The 16,088-nt window shown below is 50.9% G+C and overlaps 2 long non-coding RNA genes across 2 annotated transcripts in view; one reads left to right on the forward strand and one right to left on the reverse strand.

The window, feature by feature from the left end:
- The window catches only part of LOC144178565 (uncharacterized), a 66,021-nt gene that overhangs the window by 12,199 nt on the left and 37,734 nt on the right, over positions 1–16,088 (forward strand). The gene's annotated exons all lie outside the window — the stretch shown is intronic.
- On the reverse strand, positions 7,024–7,748 carry LOC144180321 (uncharacterized). The gene is made up of 3 exons (XR_013324371.1): positions 7,628–7,748; positions 7,453–7,536; positions 7,024–7,163 (listed from the first exon to the last, which is right to left on the reverse strand). It is a non-coding gene; the product is annotated as an uncharacterized LOC144180321 (long non-coding RNA).

Here is a 16,088-nt window from a genome sequence, read left to right on the forward strand (position 1 = left end):
GGTCAGGAGACCCGTAAGTGATAGCTACTGAATGGCTGACGCGGGCTTCTCCAGCTGTGCTTTGTGGCTGGATCGCGGATGCGCGGGCCAGCATCCCAGAGGAGCTCGTCAGTCGCTCTTTTAAGAAATGCGGCATCTCGAACGCCCTTGATGGCACTGAGGACCACTTTCTGTGGGGAAGACATTTCCAACAAGGCGACTTCAGGAGACAGCGGCAGCGAACCTGATGATGCCTGAACGGACGTCGGGAGACAGTGCCAGCGAAAACTGACAATGACTGAAGGGTAACTGCAATGCAAATAAATGTTTTCTATGCTCTTTACCTCGTATTATATGCGGATGAAAACTTTTTTTTCTGATTTTGCTGTCCCCGAATTACACCTCGTATTATACGCGGGTCCGTATTATACGCGGGTTTTTACGGTATTCGCGAGGACGGCAAGGTACACAGGTAAACAAGACAACATCTGAAGTCCGCCATTTCCAACAACGACGCGGGCTGCTTTGCTGTCGGAACGTTTACATTTGACTGAGCAGCGCATCTCCGTCTTCATGCGCCCTGCTGCTCATTACAGAAACTCACTTCTTAATGTAAAAGTTTCTTGTAATTTATTATTTGTGCAGTTGCTTTTAGTTACTTTTTCCCATTCCCCTATATTTATTTTTTTTGCGTTTGGACTTTATATCGAGTATACTCGATGTGCGCAACACGGTGTTTTCATTCGCCTGTAACTGCGGCGCCGTTCCGTTTCTCATTGCTTTGACGCCTATTTAGACGTCTAATTAAAATGCTTCCCGTCTACGATGCTCCCTTCACTGACGCAGTCACGCGTGTAAAATGAGGGGACAATTTCTTTGATAGACCGGAAAACTCCGTAAGCCTCTCGCGTGTGGTTGCGTAACGTGTACGGCTCGGGTCCAATGGGAGCACTGCGTCACGGCTGCTGGACGGGGCCCAGGCAGAGCCGTGCGAAAAAAGAAAGCGTTATCGTAGGCAAAGCAGGGGCGTCTTGGGGGTGTTTCCCACTGCACCGTGAGCGGCCTTTACTGGAGAAACGAGGCTGCGTGCTCTTTGCGGGACACGCAACTCAGGCACGGCAAATCCGGCGACCTCTACGCTCGCGGAAGTGCGTTCCGGTTTCTGCGCGTGAGAACGCGATAATCCAACCCGCTGCGTTGACGCATCGTGATGAGCGCTCCAGCCGCAGCTGCAGCGTTGATCAGCGGAAGGCTTCGGCAACGACGCTTCCTCTGTTAACAGCGAAGTGCTATAACAAATGATGGAAGAATGTCAAGTCCGGGCGTTACCATGCAGGTCACGAGACGACCGACTGAGCCCGTTGACCATGTGTGGCTACGGCGTTTTAGGGCGGGGGCTGTTGGCGTCTCCTGTCGTCGTCGTACTCGTTGTCTCACGTAGTCACGGTACTAAAACACCGGGAAACTCGTTCACGCTTTGCGCTGGAACGTAACGCGTAATAAAAAACCACCGGGACACTCGTTTACGCCTCGAGCCAGAGAGCTTGGTGCTTCTAAGACACGAGACTTTTACAGCAAAGCTGTATAGCTCTACCCCCCCCCCCCCTTCCCCAACAGTTTCATTTCCGTTGATAAAAACGCCAAGGCGCCAAGGATACACTTATACACTGCATGCTTCGCCCCTCCCCAGGTTTCACCTTAGTGGAGATGGCCAGGGATTTTTGATGCAGGAGGCCAAAGCGAACAGCTTATATCGGTCGCTAAGGTAAACGTTCGCTGCTCGCTCTCGCAACTAATTCCCTCGGCCATCTTTTATCCCCAGCGCTGCCATACGGTAGCAGCGGATTGTAGATGGTGGTGTGGCAAATAATGTTCCGCACAATAATTGTGTGGTGGTGGTAGTGGTAGTAACACGCATTTATTTTATCTACAAGGGATACAAAGACGCCATGTTACGCTTTAGCGAATTTTGGTGTCTACGGGAGAGGGATTAGGTAATGGGAGTTGGGGAAAAAGTAGGTTGCATCCAATGGTACATCCAATTGGGTGTGGAATTAAAGGTGAAGACCAGAGTTCTCGACAAGGTTTCGTAGAGCGGCGAGCAGGCGCCGTTCATCGCTCTGATTGGAACTGCCTGGATAAAGCCAATCATCCTACAGTTTTGAAGGCTTGTTCGCGACAGTCGGCAAAACGAGGACAGGACACGGAAATATGGCAATAATTGTGCGAAGATCTATGGAGGCATTTATGTACTTTCTTCACCATCAGAGTAGCGACGAGAACACGCATGCCAAAGATCGAGACACTCTTCCGGGGCACGAGACCGTGCCGCGTGGTGTGGCGTGGGTGATGACCAACGCCTAGTTTCCGGGGTATACCAATTAACCTGGACGAAGATGAAAAAGAAAAGGCCAAGAGCTCTTGCGAAGTTGTATATACTAAAGTGCAATTATCGTTCATGTCGGCGAGTGCGGGCAGCGCCTTGAGGGGCCGCCACTGTATACGGAGTATGCATAAGAGCCGGCGGCGCAATGCATTGTGGGGTAGCGGCCATTTTGAAGTTCTTGCTGAAGGCCAGTCGAGGCAGTCGTCGCAGTTTCGCCGTCGGTGCTGCCGCTAGCTCGGTTTCATTCACCGCATCGACACGTTTCGCTTTGCTTTCGGCTACGAATGTAGCCAGTTATGTCACCGCCTCCTCAGGACTACGCCGCTAGCCTAAAAGGTAGCGACAAACAGCGTTACTGCGAAAAAATCAAGTTGTGTGGAGTCGATCCGTTCGTCCTGCGCGCCGGAGACTGCATGACGGATTTGAGTTGGTGGCCGTGCGTAGATGAAGCAGACATAAATGAATTCCTTGTGTTGCGAACGAGCTTTCTAACAAGAAAGCAACTGAAGGCTAAGAAGGGATTGGAGTCCCACAATTTCGTGACGAGCGGCTGGGTCCGGGAACCATGGCTGAAAGAAGTATCGACAGATACCGCGATTGCCATCACACAGGTAACATTCCTTTTGCTATCCGCTTAAGATCCTCATTTTAATGCATTTTGTTCTCCCCATAAAGTAATGATATTATGTACGCACGCAGGTGAATCACTCGCAGGGCCTCAGCCAGACGCCACTGACTGCGTGGGTGCTCGCCAAAAGCGACGGCGAGATCCTTGCTGCACACTGCACGTGTATGGCCGGGAACGGCGAAGCATGTTCTCACGTAGCCGCGCTTCTGTTCTACATGCAGTACGTCGCACGTGCGCGCAAAGATCGCTCGTGCACCGACACGGACAACTCTTGGTTACCCACTCACATTCGCAAAATTCACGCGAGGCCCGTCTCTGAAATGGATTTCGCGTCCAGTGCCATGAAAAAACGCCAGCTTGAGGCTGTTATGAACACTTCTACCGTAAAGCCTGACACGCGACAAACTGCACCGGCCCCGACAGAGGAAGAATGGACGTGTTTTTTGACCAGTTTGATAAAGGCAGGGCATCGCCCAGTTGTAGCCAGCACGCACCCAGCGTTCAGTGATAGATTTGTACCTGCTGTTAGGAGCTGCAAAGGTGCTGATTTGCGCCGCCTCTATGACCGATCTTTGGAGCTTTCAAATCACCAAAGTGTGGTTTCATACTGTGATGACCTTTACAGTAATGTAACCATAACTACAGAAGCAGTGAAGAGCATTGAAGCCAGGACAAGAAGGCAGGCCATGAGCACTCAGTGGTTCGAGTACAGGGCTGGTCGTGTGACGGCATCAACTCTGTATGATGTTTGTCACACAAGCACTGACACTCCGTCCCTCAGCCTAATCAAGCGCATCTGCTACCCCCACCAGAATCAAGTAAATGCACCTCAGCTGAAATATGGGAGGCAGAACGAAGCTAACGCCCTTGCGAAGTACCAGCAGCTAACAAAAGAGCTGCACCACGACGTGGAGTTTCACCAAGCAGTGCTTCTAATCTCGCAAGAATATGTTTTATGTGCAATGCACTTCTTAAGCGACCCTGAACCTGCGTCCACCGGCGATGTCCGCGCACGTGGAGATGGGCGCGCGCAGCCTGGCCGCTGACATGGCACATACCCACGTGGGGGATTGGCCAGGAATCTCCTCGTCTTCCTTGGCAACGGGGGGAGATGGGCGCGCGCTGCCTGGCCGCTGACATGGCACATACCCACGTGGGGGATTGGCCAAGAATCGGGCGTGAGAAGGGCTAATGCACCTGCTTAAAGGAGTACTGACACGAAATTTCAAAGCTGAGATCCGCTCTAGCAATCAAGTACAACGACAACACAAATAGGTGTCTGTGAATAAATGCATATTTCTTTCTTTGTAGTTGTGTGTGTGTGTGTGTGATCTCTCTTTCGCGAACATTACCGAACCGCGCAAATTCAACTCGTGCATTCGCACTTTCACATTCTTCCCCTCGGGGAAATGCGGGGAATTTTTTCTGGGGGCAACTCCAGACCTGCTTGTGAAGTGCAGCTGCTGTGGTGAGGGCACAGTAGAGGTGAAATGTCCGTGGACTGTGAGGGATGGGCAGTTGTGCGATCTCTTGCGTGAAAAAAGCAACTGTGTATCAGAGTGTGAAGGGTCGCTTCGCTTGAAAAAAAGTCACCGGTACTACTACCAGATCCAGGTGCAACTGTTTGTGTGGAAAAGGGAGTACTGCGACTTTGTGTTGTGGACCTGCACTGAGATACACGTAGAGAGGGTGAAGGCAGACAAGGAGTTCCTGCTTCCTTTGTTACATGCAGCAGAGGGATTTTTCAAAACAGTCCTGTTGCCTGAACTTGTGTGTCGTTGGTTCACAACAGAAAAATAAAACCAGCCTCCTGCTCAAAGCCTGCCGAGCACATCCACAGCTGCTAACGTAGCAAGAGGCAACCAGCCTCCTGCTCCAAGCCAGCTGAGCACATCTGCGCTGGCGAATCCGGCTCAACCAAAGTGTACTGCAAATGTCACAGACGCCAGCTTAGGGCAGTACTGTGTGTGCCGGGGGCCAGAAAAAGGAAGGATGATTGCATGCGACAGTCCAGCATGTGCTATTACATGGTACCATTTTAAGTTCGTTGGGCTAAAGAAAGCGCCAAAAGCCAGCAAGTGGTTCTGCGATTCCTGCCGTGCATACCAGAGTTTTTAACCATGCCATGGAAACCTTTTCTTCTGCAAATTCAGATTGAACACGTTTACTGTGATATTTTACAATATTTTTATGCCTGTGCAATATTTTCACACCACCAGACAAGTTCTCGAGTGTGCCATAGTGTGAAAAGTGTTATATAGTTACTGTGATATTCATTGGAATTTTTAAGCGTTTAAAACAGTGCTGTATCATGTATACCACAGCATAGAAATTTTGTAAATGTTTTGAACGTGCAGCTTCTGTGATTAGTGCAATTTATTTTATGCCAATGAAATGTTTATTTTGTGTTTTTGCCCAAAGAGAAGGAAAACAGATGCATGAAAGGTTTATTGTACAATCCACTGTGATCACTGGTACTCTCTTTTCTCACTCAAACGGAACAACAGAGTTACACAAATTAACCAGGGCACAACATACACGAGCAATCTTGTCGATCTGGCATTCTCCAAATTTGTTGCATTGTAGCAACTCCACTGGCAAGCTGCCTTTCAGAATGCTGTATTTGTTGCGCACTGTACCAATGACTCTCTCTACATGAATTCTTACATTGGCGATTTCTCTTGTCTGTTCAATTTCGTGACTAGACAGTTGCGTCTTCCCTTTTGTAAAGGCTGGCAGCACAAGGGAGGCATGGCGCATGCCAACACTTTCTGCTATCAGGAAGCCTCGGTCCGCAAGAACAATGTCACCATAGTCGAGCAAGTCCAGCACCCCACTCTCTTCTGTGATTACTTTGTCACTTGCGCGTCCCCCATATGCTTGTGAAAGGAAAGTGACCGCACCTTGGGGCGATATCCCCAATAGAAATTTCACAGTGTTATGGTGTTTATAGTTTGTCCATGTTTCGGCTCTGGTCAGGTACGAACTCGGCCTGTCAATAAATATCTCAAAGCAGTCTAGAATCACTCGCACCTTACAACCAAAACTGTCTACGAATGCAACCGGCATTGTTTTCATTACTTGGCCTTTTTCTGGCCACAGCAACAAACGCCCTAATCTGTCCGAAAACACATCCAGCCATCTGTCGCATATCCTGGATATTGTTGACTGAGAGACGCCAAATCTATACGCCAAGTCTTGCAGTTGGCAGCCCAGTCTTAGTCTCATCAAACACACCATCATCTCTTCAAACCGGGTGAGTGCGTGTCGTGCACTATGGGAAACATGATCTTTCACAAGGCAAAACACGGAACACAACATAAAAAAATTTCCCCGCATTTTCCCGAGGGGAAGAACGTGAAAGTGCGAATGCACGAGTTGAATTTGCGTGGTTCGGTAATGTTCGCGAAAGAGAGATCACACACACACACACACACACAACTACAAAGAAAGAAAGATGCATTTATTCACAGACACCTATTTGTGTTGTCGTTGTACTTGATTGCTAGAGCGGATCTCAGCTTTGAAATTTCGTGTCAGTACTCCTTTAAGCGGGTGCATTAGCCCTTCTCATGCCCGATTCCTGGCCAATCCCCCACGTGGGTATGTGCCATGCACAGACACCTATTTGTGTTGTCGTTGTACTTGATTGCTAGAGCGGATCTCAGCTTTGAAATTTCGTGTCAGTACTCCTTTAAGCGGGTGCATTAGCCCTTCTCACGCCCGATTCCTGGCCAATCCCCCACGTGGGTATGTGCCATGTCAGCGGCCAGGCAGCGCGCGCCCATCTCCCCCCGTTGCCAAGGAAGACGAGGAGATTCCTGGCCAATCACCCACGTGGGTACGTGCCATGTCAGCGGCCAGGCAGCGCGCGCCCATCTCCCCCCGTTGCCAAGGAAGACGAGGAGCGCGCTCACCCGCAGCTGTTGCTATGTGGACGGACGGCGGTCGCCGGAATTCAGGGTCGCTTATAAAGTGCATTCGCACTTAAAAATGATGGCAGCCCGGTATAAAAGGCCACCCTGTTGTCGTCTCCTTGCAGGGATTCCTCCGTGAATGTCAGTGGTTGCAACGCCTTTTCTGTCTCAGACAGCTTTTGTTGCAATTGAAGAATTTGGCTCCTCATTGTGTCGATGTCAGTCCCAAGAAAATCCGTCTGGCAGCAAGCATCTACAGAAAAAGAAGATGTCAAACAATATCACTGTTATGTTCCACACCAACTGAAATGCAATGCAGGGAGAATGAAAGCACGTAGCTTTACATAGTTTGATATTTCCACATGGTGTTTGCATTTATCTTGAAATCTCGCAAAACCTGTACTCATATCAAGTTTGCCCCCAGTTCTTGCTCTGCACGACATGCACTAACTCAAAACACGATAGCATGTCAGCTGATTAAAAGCATGGTTGTGACAACATCAGAGACAGCACTACGATTTCCAAGTCACAATTTCTCATACCAACATTTCGGAGAACCTCTTCTGCTTGCTCACCATCCGAAGGCTCTTCTGGGGCCGAAACGGCGACCACTGGCGAGACTGCTCCTGCAAAAAGCCATTTGTGGCTGTGAAGTTTTTACATACCGAAAATCTCGGAGGGTTTACACACCGAAAATCACAGAGGGTCGAGTCTTACCGTTGCGGTCTAGCTGCTGGGAACGAGCCTTTCGACGGTCGTAGCGCTGCCCTTTCAACGTTTTCGACGGGTAGCCCAAGTGTTGCGATGGCAGCCAATCGGGATTACAGTCGTCAAACAAATTCGCTGGACGGCCTGGAATGAAGCAATGAAGATGAGTCACGCTACACCACGACATGCATCTCAGAAATTGTAGCGACACACGTACTGCACGCTGTTATCGTTCCAACATTTCGCCAACAACGTGGCCTGTACGTACGTACGAGTCGACCGAGAACACTGCCGCGTCAAAATTATGTTCCACGTTTTAACTATGCCCAGGTTCGTCAGTACAATGTGTACCAAGTCTTTCACGTATACCTGAGAGAAAGTGTCGAGAGCAGACTCGGTACTTGTCTGGGTTCTGATCAACACCGCGTCGGTTGATGCGTGCCACCCACTCGCGTCGACGCCGCTCGGACAGCTCCTCAGTTTTGTTGCACTCTAGGACGCGCACTTTCGGAATTTTAAAGAATCCACAGTCTTTCTCCTTCGTCTGCACCTTCTTCGCCTTTGTTTGGGTGCGGCTATTGCAGCCCACAACCGCACAGTACACCATTCTTGCTTCAGGAACGGCCCCGCAGCAGCAGTCGTGCCGAAACGAAGAACTTCAAAATGGCCGCTAACCCACAATGCATTGCGCCGCCGGCTCTTATGCATACTCCGTATACCATAGTTTTAGAGCTATAGGTATACTACGCCATTTATTGCAATGTTGTTCAACACGTCGCGATGCCATGAGCAGCCTGCGCGGAAGTGTGGCAGGCGTGACGTCACGACACTAGGTTTGGTGCGGAGAGGCGTCGCACTCGCGCTAGCCATCGGAGCCTCACCGCCGCGGTACCACGTGACTTGGCGAGGGTTTAGCGGCCGCTTCGCCGGCGCTTGGTCGCTTAGCTTCGCCAGTGATAGCACGCCGTCTTGGCCGTCTGTGCGTGCGCTTGGGCGCAAGCGACAGGCTGAACCAAATCATCCAGTAGTCTAAAGCAAAGGTGGCACGTTGTATTCATGATCCGCCTAACACTTAAACTTCTTTAGTTGTTCCTCGTTACGTCGATTACAAGAGGCAGCTTCTTAAAACACATTTAAAACTTCCCTCCCTTTTCCTCGTGCAGTTACCACATCCACGGTCGCTCCATGAATTTCCATCTAGCGGCCGTGCCGCATCGAGAGTAAGAATCTCGGCTGCGTCATATCAAATAACGTTAAAAACATGACGGGAGTTAAACAATAAAAATGAAGTTACCTCCCCTTGCCGCACACCGCCGTTACCATTGTGAGTTGTGTACGCTCCCAGCACACAAAATTGCCTACAAAATGTGCCGATTTAAAGCTTATGACTTAATCAAAAAATGCTACATGCTCACCGGCTTTTTTAGCAGCGAAGGTGTTTGGCAAATCGTAATTTTTCGTGCGCGCAGTTAAAAATACCATGAAATTTCCGAGCGCGCGCACGTGAGCGCGGGACCCGAGGCGACCGCCCGACAGTTAGCAAAACCAGGAAAACGCCTATACGCCTCGAGCTTCGCGATCGCTGCGCCGCCTGCCGCCGCTTCTCCGCGGCGTTGACGGGATGTGCGCTGAGCGGCTGATAGGGGCTCATGCAGTGTTTTGGTTCTGTTTCGCTTCTTTTCGCCTTTCCGCGCCCTAAAAAAACTTGTTATGTGGCCGCCTATAAGCAAAGAGTACGTTTAGGTCACTTAAAAAGCAGCTGCGTCTTCGTAGAGTACGCGATCGCCTGCAAGAGCTACCCGGGGACCCGGTTCTGCGCGCTTCGTCACCGCTCTTCCGGGCATCGGCGACGGTAGCAGCATATCACCCCTGTCGCCTCCAAATGCGTCAGGCACAAATGAATTCTACTGTCGCCTCGTTTAGACATGATACTGGCACAGTGAGAGATTGGCTTAATTCGTTTTGCAGCGTGGACAACGAATGCGGCTTCGTTTCGAATATATACGTCGCAGAAAAATATGTTTCGGTGACGTGATTAGCCAATCTCGGACAATAACTTGTGCCTTTTACAAGAATAGAAATCATGCGAAAATGTTAAGTATATTCCAAGCCTGTACGTCGTTAAATATGTTCCCACACACGCCTTATAGCAAGAACCAAGGCAATCTAATATGAAACCACGAAAAAATATATGCTGTGCAAGTGCGGAAGAAACATAATATCTCTAACGGAAATGAAAAAAAAAATACACTGCAGCTTCTGACATGCTGAAGACAGTCGTCGAAACTAAAGCCAGGTACGGCTCACCAGACAAACTATAAGCGAAATGCACTGCTATTTGGCAAGACGTAGGGGGGGGGGGGGGGGGGGGAGGGGGAGGTTGTGTACAAATGCGGTGCGGAATCAAGCAATGAGCGTTTTAGTAATCACACACACGAATCTCGCGTTCAATGCCTTTTTGTTTTTCGACTTCAACGAACAGCTCATCGCTCGGCGGTCGCATTTTTGGATGTATACATGGTAGGCAGTTCACAAGCAATGAAAGGTGTCGTCGGAAGAGTGTGGTATGTGATAAGGCCCTCTGATTTCAGTTTCTCCTTTATTCTGCAGGCTCCCTGTGCCATGTGGCGATATTTCGAAGAAAAGTTTAGTCGCGGACGCCGATTTTATTCTAATCCCGTCTACGCGCTCCTCGCAGATGATATATGTAGCAGATGAATGTTTGCAGGCGCTAACCTCACAAGACGACTCTCTGTCGTGTGCTGATCCCCGAGTATAATTCGGCATTATCCGTCGTACTTACGTTTAATATTCCCAAAATTAACACACACTGGCTCGTAAATGGTGGTGATCAATACCTGAGGTATATTATTGGCAAAAGTAACTGGCGTGCTGTCAGGTATGAGTGTTCCGCTGATTATGTAAGCGCACAAAACTGACTTGCATCGTAGTGTATACCCGTAGCATGAACATCTGAGGAACCGGTGGTTACGGAGACACTGCTAGTAAATTCAGGGCAGTGTAACTACAATCTAGCTGCAGCCTGCAGGTCCATGCATACGCCGGTTCCCCGACGCTGGCCTGTGACACACACCTGGCGCTTATACAGACCGAATATACCACACTAAGATCGCGTCAGAACATGTACACTCTCGTAAACACACCCCATTTACGAGCAGAGTGACTGTTCCACATAAACATGGATTTCCAACGCCCGCAAACGCTAAATCTTAGTCGTGAACATGCCGCAAAAAGAGCGGCGACATTGGGGACCGGGACGGAGACTCCCGCGCCTGCTTTCGAAACAGGCCGCTAGGGGGATTTCAGTGGCGCCCCTACAGGCCGCGCTCGAGGCGTATAGTGCTCGTGTGTGCGTGCCTCGCGACGACCGCCCAGCGTCCCCTGCGTACGTTTGTCAAGCCAAGCATACCCACTCGGGTAGATTGGCCAAGGGTGGCCAAAAACGCGCACGCAGGAAAGGCGTCGGAGAGAAACGAGAACCACAACGAGACGGCACACGCCGCGGCGCGAGAACTAACCGACCGCGACCGCAACGGCTGTCGACCGCTGTAGTTCAGCGAAGACCGCATGGTGAACTACAACGAGATGACGAAGTCCTTCAGACTGAGCCGCAGGCTTCTCCCACCTCCCTGTAAAGGGCTGGACAGAGCCCAGGCTGTTTTGTTCCAACAACTGCAGACGGGCACCCTACCCAGTCCAACATTACTAAACCGGATGTTCCCCGAGACATACCAGAGCGAAAAGTGTGCAGCCTGCCGCCGGGAGACGGCAACCTTCACGCACATGCTGTGGGACTGTACCAAGAACCCCAGCGAAGCTAAGTAAGGAAGCATACCGCCGCGACTGGAAGCCGCGACAATGAGTGAAAACCAAGAACAACAACTTTGGGCTGTCCAGCAGGCCCTCGAGGCATTGGCCAGGCTGGGGCTCCGCGAACCGGCAAAAGGGTATCCACGCCGGGCGCCTGCCCCGAGGATGACGTAGGCTTAGTCTACAAAACAAGAAACACAGGTCACTGACCAAGTAAAAAACAAATAGACGTTTCGGGAGCGCTACGGCTCCCTTGTTCACGATGAAAACGGCCACTGGAAGACGCCGAATTATATAGCCCCCAGTAATCTTTTAAGAGATTTGACGTAGTCAGGATTCATGCAGCCGTCCGTCCTGTTGATTGTGTGCGGAGTTTTCTGAATAATCAAGGACTCCAGATTCAGGCGTGCAGATATGTTGCGTTCCGTCGTCAGTATCTTGGAATGTTCCCAGTTACCCGCCGCGGTGGCTCAGTGGCTAAGGCGTTGCGCTGCTGAGCACGAGGTCGCGGGTTCGATTCCCGGCCGCGGCGGCCGCTTTTCTGATGGAGGCGAAAAGCAGCAACGCCCGTGTGTACGAGATTTCGGCGCACGTTAAAGATCCCCAGGTGGTCAAAATTAATCCGGAGCCCTCCACTACGGCGCGCCTCATCGCCTGCGTTGCGTCGGCGCGTTAAACCCTACAATCAATCAATCATCAATCAATCAATGTTCCCAGTTTATCGCATGTTGAGTATTCGCCACGTGTTCCGCAATGGCGTTGGAGACCACGTTTTTCTTTCGCACGTCGTACTGGTGTTGCTTTATGCGTTTGCAAAAATTACCGGATTCGCCTATGTATACTGCTGGGCATTCGGCGCAAGCGATCCGATAAACAACACCAGGAAATTTGCAACGCGGAAGCCTGTCTTTCACATTCACCAGCTCATTGCGCAGCTTGCTTGTGCGTGCGCCAGTTGCAAATTGTGCTTTCGGAAAACACGTGCCAGGGCCTCACTGATCCCAGGTACATATGGCACCACGGCGCGTTTTGGCTTCTCTGTGTTCTGGCTTGTTACATTTTCCTCGAGTAGAGGGCGCTCCGGAACCATTCTTCTCTGCGTGTTTCTCACGAACGAAAGCGGGTAGCCGTTCTTCTTTAGGCTTAGTGTACGCGCGCACGTGCGTACTGCAGGCACCAATAAAGTTCGTCCAATCCAATCCAATCCAATCCAGCATTCTCCGTGATCGTGGCAACACTTGCTTGGAACGAGAAAGACACGTACAGCGTACGCCCCTTCAAGGTGATGTCCAATGATTATCACTTCCAAAAAAGTGAACAAAGCTCACACTTATTGCAACATCGATGGAGTAAAGGTCGTTGGGTCAGCGAAGAAGTATCAAATCGGCTGCAATCGCGGACTTAAACCGTCGTGCACGATGGTCGTGAAGGTTGCGTGCAGCTTCGCTACCTTCAAGTCTTACGCGTAAGAGCTTCCTTCATTTTTTAGATGCCATGCATCTCATTCATCCGCCTTGTCCCTCCATCCGGCGTCGGCGTCGTTGTCGGCGTCCGCCCCTCCCCCATTATCCTCGCCGCGCCAGCTTCGCTCTCCGCCGCTCACCCCCTCTCCTCTCCGATAGCGAACACTCTCTCGCGAGGGGCATTGGATTGGATTCGATTGGATTGGCTTGGATTTGGATTGGATTAAAGTGGATTGTGTGGAATTGTGTTGCGTCATAGCCGCGGCAGACGCACTGGCGTCGGCGCGTCCCCTCACCGTTATGCGCGCTATAAAACGCGGTGCTTGCGCCGCTCCATCGTTCCAGCGCCGTTCCTCCGCTGTCCAACGCTGCAACGTGAACCCCCTATGCGACGCATCTACACAGGGGTTCCCGCGAGGGGAGGTGGTAGTTTTTTTATTGTATCCGTCTTGGTGTGATCATGGGAGTCGGTAGGAAATGTGCTAAGGACACACATGGTACCTCCGTGGCACTCAGCCCGACCCCGGCTTTCACACACCCTTGCCCAGGACACACACACACACACACACACAAAAAGATGTACACGACGTTATTTGTTTTCCGCTTTTGTTTTGGCTGGTTTTGTTGTTACTATCACTCGTAACCACATGACCACGCTCGCCCATCCGACAGCGCGTACGCCTAGCGAAATAAAATCCCAACGATTGGCACATGCATGCGGGCAGGCCGCCACAGCAGCCGTAGCGGTCAGCTGACTCCCCGCAGCTATTTCCGCGAAATGACGACGCCGTGACGCACGAGGAAGCAGAAGCACGCGTCACGCGGATGGTCCGGCAGTGGCCTTGCCAGCATCGCGGCACAGTGGCCGTGACTCGAGGCCCGTGCACGCTGCCAACACCATCTAGTCGGCAACCTCCGGCAACGTGCGTCGACGTCGCGCCAGCGATAACATAACCTTACAAATGGTCAAGGTAACAATGAACACGTGCTGCCTAACAGTGACACCGGCTAGTCGAAGGCTTAACGACGAAAGGAGGAAGCCCGGAGATGTTTCCTTCGGCCTGTTGTTGTCCGGTGGTGTGACGTCCCGGCTGGACCCCTCGCGTAGAAGGAAGCCCCGTATACCCTGTGTTCTTCCTCGACGCTCCTGCTCCTCTTTGGGCCGCTTGTGGCAGTGGCCGCAGATGTAGTCCACTTTCTCGGAACGGGTGCCGATGGCCGCGTTGGCGGCGTCGCCCGCTAATGGGGCGCCCCACCAGGATACACGAGGCGGCGAGCGTGCGTGCTGCTGACTGGCAGACCCGTGTTACGACGCTGTTGCGTTCTTGCAGACAAATCGTATACCTTGCTCGAGGTGATGACAATGCCCCCCCCCCCTTCCCCCCCCCCCCCTTCCCCCCCCTTCCCGCCTAAGCAGTAAAGTGGGAGCCACGTTGGGGTGGTGATTCGGTGTCCTTCATTTTTTTTTTACGAGATTACTGGAACTTCCGGGGCCTTGAAATGAGTCGTGTACTCTGCTGCCCGTAACATTACGCGCAACGGTACACGTAAAGGTCAATATAGCTGAGGAATTGCTTATTCTGAAACTAGGAGGGGATGCATGCATTTATTGTTACTGTTGTACGCGCCAAGGCAGCATTTTTTGTTGTGTCTCCGAAATAGGCGAACGAGGTAAACAGTAGCATAGATGCTTAGAGTATAGAGTCCCGGAGTTCTTTTAACGTAAAATGAAGGCAACGTACAACATTGGTTCAATAAAATGAGCGCCTGAGCAGAAAACCAAATGCGCCCAGTCGAACGCGAGGTGCGCCTGCATAAGGAAGAATAATTATAATAAAAAGCCCAGCGTAGGTTTCCCTCACCCACTGAATGGTGTCACCGGGCGAAGTCAGCAGCCAACTTGTACGTGCATGCGCAGTCAAAGTCGAAAGAAATATCAGCAACTCGGGTCACCCGTTTTCTCACTGGAACACTGACAGTTCAATTGAGCTCTCGTTGTCCTATTGCAGCGAGATGTAAATCTAAGCTTGAGGTTTGTAGTCAGGAATTAGCACGACACTCGTGGCCACGCCATTGCAGAGGTGAAGCGCTTCTCTAGGTTTGGCTAAGAGGCCGGTTTTTGGTTCCTCCCGGACTGCGTTTCTTGAAATGTAGTCGGCACATTGACAGAATTATTTTGTGCCCCCCCCCCCTTCCCCCCTGCCCGCCATTACCTCACAAGGAAATTTTAGCATGTAATAACAAGGCGAGCGCACAAGTTGAAATTTGTCCTTTTAAGTGCAAATCCCACCTTGATGGAGACAACGTTTCCAGCCGAACAAAGTTTTAGTAAGGTATGAACTGCCCGATCTTCGGAATAAAGCAAATCTCCACTCTGCTTTCCTGGTTTTTTTCAGGCGTACGTTTGTACGGTATCACGTTTAGCAAGCACTAAAACGTGACTAGGTTGCTTGAAAAATAGCGCGGACGAAGTAGAGGACAACCATAAGCGCTGCTTGTGGATTAGCTTGCTTGCAACACAAAAGGGGAAACGGCGGTTTAATTTTTCTTTTGCTTTCGGCGCATTTTTTTTTTTGTTGCGGCCTGTGATTAAAGCGAATATACTAACGCGTTCATATTCATATTACACCGGATTCTCCTCAAATTCGTCGCGAAAAATCGCCGTCGAGCCTCAGCGCAACTATTGGCTTAGGGGGGAACGCCTGAACCTGCGATTTTCATACAATGTCTTGCGAGTCTCGTGTCACAATGTATGCGGGAGCATCGCGTAATCGATGCATCCCGAGCCACTTGCACGATAAGTGACCGATAACGCACTCGTAAGGGCTTATCCGTAAGGCGCCTTGTCAGCTCCAGATGCAATAAGCGTGCTTACCCGAGTGGATACTTATACGGTTCAATGTTCTTATCTGCTGGGAAATGTTTTTATAGGCAACTCGCGCTTCCCATAAAGTACAGGACCAATACAAGTCACTAGCTTAAGAAAGTGCGGGGAAATTGTGTCAGTATTCTATATCGCCGGCGTTTCTGTCGAGAGGTCAGACGGCACACGGAAAGGAAAGCGTCAGAATTGCAGAGTGGGTAGGAGTAAGAAGGGGATTCCCCACGACTAGACCTGATCTCAAGATTGCCGCGTTAGGCACGGGCGGGGGGTGTGGTTGTTCCAATCCGACGCA

The sequence above is a fragment of the Haemaphysalis longicornis genome, unplaced genomic scaffold, assembly GCF_048455015.1.
Source record: "Haemaphysalis longicornis isolate Haplotype H1 unplaced genomic scaffold, Haemaphysalis longicornis Haplotype H1 scaffold_4, whole genome shotgun sequence".
NCBI lineage: Eukaryota > Metazoa > Arthropoda > Arachnida > Ixodida > Ixodidae > Haemaphysalis > Haemaphysalis longicornis.